A 5372-nucleotide genomic window follows, 5' to 3' on the forward strand; every position below is an offset into this window, starting at 1 on the left:
CAAGTGGCACCTGCTTCCAGGTTCGATAAAGTCCTCAGCAAACTAAAAAATACAAGAGGCCCTCGGGCCTTATAGGTCACCTGAGTATCATGTATCAACTTTCCAGTGATTATATTTGGTTCGAGTTTTAATCCAAAAGCCATGAAATTCACAAATTTTGAAAGAGGCACCATTGCTTATCAAAGGGCAGATTTCATAGCATTAATTCATTTTTAGTCAAAGTACCCCCCTGGTACCCCTGACCCCGCAGCCCTAAGAAATTATCTATTTTGAAAGAGGCCCCTTTCTTCATTATAAGGCCAGCATTTTTTTTATGTTTAGATTTAGTTATGAACATGAGAATAAAAAAGTCCCGAAGGAGAAGGAAATAATTTTTTTTTTGATAAATCAATTATTAACATTGGTACATTCTTTTTTTATGCTATCCTAATAGGCTCCTTACCACTGGACACATAATGCTTACAAATAGGATAGTAGAACATTTAATTGCTTATTTCATCATCCGCCAGTTTTGGCCAATTACATTAATTTTGTGATGTTGATCAAAATATATTTCAAAATATCTTCATTTCTTTAATATGAGTTATATGAATGTGTAGACATTGTTCTAAAATTTACTTGATGCCTAAAATTATAATTCCTATCATAAAACAGACAGGGAGTATTGGGGAGTAGGGTCAATATTTTTTTTCAATTGAGTGTAAAATAATTTTTCTGGTTGATACAAATGATACTACATGTCTATATATATTTGTATATTCTTGCCTTTTAATATTTGAATTTTTTTTTATTTCTTCAGGTTATTGTTTATTTCTTCCTCAAATTTGAATTCACTTCTCCCATAGTTTTATTCATTACACCTGATGCATAAGCAACCCTTTTCTGAGGAATGATGCTTAGACTGTAAGCTATAATAGATACCTAAACAATGTCCCTGGCAATATGCAATAGCTATCACGGGCAGTTAAAAACCTGGGGGATGAAAATAATTTACAGTTACTTTTGAAACGAATACATAATTATCTCACCATCATGTCATTGTGCAACAAAGTCGTCAGCATTTTATTTGTCTTTTGAACGGGTGAAACGTTTTGAATGGCACTCTTATCGATGAATTTTACACTAAACTAACTTACCAATCTCTTCTCTTTATTTACCCGCCGTTTCATCCAACCGGAAGTGCGAGTTCGTAAATTTGAAATCTCGATCCCGACTCAAATTTGACATAGGAAAGAAAAAAATGTTTTATTTTTTTTCTGAACATTCAAAACCTTGAGCGGAGGGTTTAAAAAACTAAAAAAAAAAAATAAATCCTGGCCTTTAATATGTAATTAGATCAAAAGCATATTAACCAGGAGCAGAGATGAAGATTTTCAAATAATTCATGCATGTCACTATATAATCATTAGAACCCCACCCTAAAACAAGAACCCCTGACCCTGGGGCCATAAAATTCACAATTTTGGTAGAGGCATACTTGCTTATCATAACTATGTACTTAATTTGTTTATTTAATACCCAGGAGCAGAGAAGAAGATTTTTAAAGAATTCATGTATTTTCACTATATAATCAATAGAGCCCCGCCCTAACACCAGAACCCCTGACCCTGGGGCCATAAAATTCACAATTTTGGTAGAGGCACTCTTGCTCATCATAACTATGTACTTAGTTGGTTTATTTAATACCCAGGAGCAGAGAAGAAGATTTTCAAAGAAATAATGCATTTTCACTACCTATTTATTTAGCCCCGCCCTAGCACTATAACCCCTGACCCTAGGGCCATGAATTTCACAATTTTGGTAGAGGACTCATTGCTGATTACAATCATGCAAACAGTTTGCCTGCTTGTTGTCCAGGAGTAAAGAAGAAGATTTTTAAAGATTGCATTAATTTTAGTGGTTTTGGCCCCACCCCTTAGGCCCCAGGGGGGCAGGGATCATGAAATTCACAATTTTTGTTCCCCTTCACCCATAGATGCTTTGTGCCAAATTTGGTTGAAATTGGTTCAGTGGTTTCAGAGAAGAAGATGAAAATGTTCAAATGTTAACGCACGACACACGACACACGACACACAACGACGGACGAAAACGGATAGCAATAGGTCACCTGAGTTTACTCAGGTGACCTAAAAAGACAAGTTATTAATTTAACAGATTTTTCACTAATATATTTTTTAATACTTATATTCTTTTAATACTTAAAAAAGTAAGTAAATGTTCTTGTATTTAATTTTTTTAAAGATGAAATAACACATTAAGTTACACATTAAGAGAATAGCATTAAACTGTATTTAAAAAATGTATCAAAATTATCAAAAGTATTTATGAAGAACTTGTATGTTAAAAATGTATCAAAATATTATTAAAAGTATTTGTGAAGAACTTGACTTTAAGAATTTACCTGGAAGTTGAGGTCCTTCGGTTCCTCTTGCCCGAATTTCTGTCGGTGGCGGTTGGGACAGCTACCTTGGGGCGCTCTGAGGTCACAGTACTCTGCCATGATCTCCTACACAATGGTGCCGGCTGCCCTAAAGATGGATATGGAAATAACTAACAGTATTCAATCTCAGCGTCCATTAAACAAATATACAAAATAAGAGCAGGGCAAACACAGACCTCCAAAACATCAGAGGTGGGATCAGGTGCCATGGAGGAGTGAGCATCCCGGTCACACCCACCGTGTGCTCGTCATAATCAGGAAATACCAGAAAAAATCCGTGGTCAGTTCAGTGTATAAATAATGGACTAACAATTGGTATGAAGAACGTCAGTCAGCATTTCATTCAATGATAAATTGTATTTGTTGACAAGGTCATTGTATCGACCATAGAATTTACGAAATGATGACTTTAAACGAGACTGTTGATATTCTTGTTTCATCAACTTGCTTGGCAATAAGTTACCTCGTTTTATGAAATTGTTCATTCGTAGAGCATGCTCTTGCGTATCGAATTAACTGAGATATAAATATTCCGTATGCAGGTGATGAAGGTATATTGTTGCATAAGTTAGGGAAGTTGACGATAGAAAAGTTAAAGTCTTCACGTTGATCATATAGCTTCGTTATTAGATTACTATTACTGTCTTTTTTCAAGTAAAATATCCAAGTATGAAACACATGTGTCAGACTCTGTGGTATCTTTTATCTCAAACTCACCAGGATATAGCGTGTCGACGTAGGAATGGAAATTGTCATTATTAATTGACAATATATCTAAATATCGAGTTGAAGGCCACAGCAAGTGTTTTCTTCTTTTCACGCAAAAGATTTTGCATAAATTCTGCTTCATATGAATATAAAAATAAGTCTGCTAATAACGGAGCGCAATTTGTACCCATGGGAATTCCAATAGATTGTTGGAATACCTGGTCTCCAAAAACCACATAGATATTGTCAATAGGAAACTCAAGCATCTTCTGATTGTCAACTTCAGAGTACTTGTGTGTGCAATCAGAATCTGCTTTAACAAAATAATTTTTCAAATGACCAATGACGAGGTACGTAAACTTTTTTAGACCATGGATCAGTTTGAGGTAACAAAATGTTTCTACCAACTGGTAATTAATTTTCGAAATATAGATCTAAGCCTTTTTACATTCGATATAGTCCTATGAGCTGAGTGTGACAATGTCACTGACAGACGATCCAAGTTCTGATTCACTATTAGTGAAAATACATTGCGGATATTGTACATCAGAGAACTAACTACTGCACAAAGTCCCTGTGTATATTCTAACACTTCTCAATTCCATTAGATCTATATTTTCTTCACGAATTCAAGTTTAAGCTGGTCACTTTATTTCCATGATACGTCAACAGTGTTTATAAACATTGTTGGAGTAAAAATAAGAGAGATAACTCTCACTGTACCGGGGGCCCAAGACGGGTTAAATATACATGTATATGGAAAGAATGAAGTAAGACAATAGTATTGTCATTATATTGTCTCTTCGACTTGTAACATCAGTTTGTGTAATTTGCCAATTAAATGTTTAAAAGGATAATTTAAAATTTCTAATAGACTGATAACATATGAATCTGTTACATTCAAGAGCCATGTGTGTCATAAAATTCACCGATTTATTTTTTTTATTCTGAAAATATGATGAAGATTTTATGGAGATAGAATCCGATAAAGGGGAAAGAAAAAAAATTAGAAAACATATAAGTAAATAATAAATTTGCTGATAAAAAAATAATATACATATCAATAAAATATCAAATTAATAGAATATGAATAAATTAAAAAGAAAATAAACAAAATAAACAAATTTAAAAATGAATGAAAAAAAAGAAGATAAAATTGAAGTAAATAAATGATTTTAAAATTAATGAATTGTTTCCATTGTTTTATATTTTTAAAAATATTGGATTGTTAAGATTTAAGTTCATGAGAGAGAGTATCAATAATTTCATTAGATTATATACATATATTGCATTATATATTTCGCGTAATTAAAAAAAATAAAATTAGGCATAGACTTTAAAAACATATTATGTTCATATATATTTTTTTATAATGCATGTATGTTTTTTTTTTTTTATTCAGGAAGTAGACCGATTATTTGAAGAACATTTTGGGAGATAAGATGTAACCCAACAGAACAACCAGCCGTCTGATATCGATGAGAGTGACGATGAAAATGAAAATGCTAATCACGATGAAACGATCTCGAGAAGAATGGGCGAGTTTATACAATCGCAAAATTCAGAAGAATCAGTTAGAAATGAATCTGAGGAAGATACAAGTAAAGTGCAAGACAACGAAGATTGCTTTATCAACTTGTGTAACTGTACATGTACAAAGAACTGCTTTAAAACATTTCCAACTGATGACATAAAAGAGCATATCTTCAACATGAGAGAAATCAGCAAGGAAGAAAAGGAGATGTATGTCATGGGAGTCCTACAAAAAGGGGGTTACGGGCAAACTACCCGCAAAAACACAGAGAGGAAAAGAATGCGATACTCTTACAGTTTTCGAGGAGAAAGCATATGCAGAGAGGCTTTCCTTACCATTTATGATGTTTCTCACAAAGTTATAAAGAACATTGTAAAACACATGAACGGGAGTGGTGCAACTCCACGTGAACACGGAAATAAAAGAAAAAAGCCAGCACATGCCTTGAAATTTAAAGACATTGAAAATGCAGTGAATTACATCAAAAATCATGCTGAAGAATTTGGAATTCCTCAACCTGAGGCCCCACGAGGCAGTGATGGAGTCTCGCCAATATATCTTCCGGCGTCCGATACTAAAAATGAAGTTCATAAGATGTATGTAAAATCTTGTTGAGGAATCAAATCAAAGAGTCTTGAAAATATCGTCATTCGAGGATGTCTGGATGAGGTGTCTTCCCCACACAAAGAT

At 33.7% G+C, this 5372-nt stretch overlaps 1 pseudogene; it reads left to right on the top strand.

The window, feature by feature from the left end:
- Positions 1-3519: 3519 nt before the first annotated feature.
- On the top strand, positions 3520-5367 carry LOC134259649 (uncharacterized; annotated as a pseudogene).
- The last annotated feature ends 5 nt before the right edge of the window (positions 5368-5372 follow it).

The sequence above is a fragment of the Saccostrea cucullata genome, unplaced genomic scaffold, assembly GCF_032062105.1.
Source record: "Saccostrea cucullata isolate Sc308-1 unplaced genomic scaffold, CSIRO_AGI_Scuc_v1 ctg12645, whole genome shotgun sequence".
Lineage (NCBI taxonomy): Eukaryota > Metazoa > Mollusca > Bivalvia > Ostreida > Ostreidae > Saccostrea > Saccostrea cuccullata.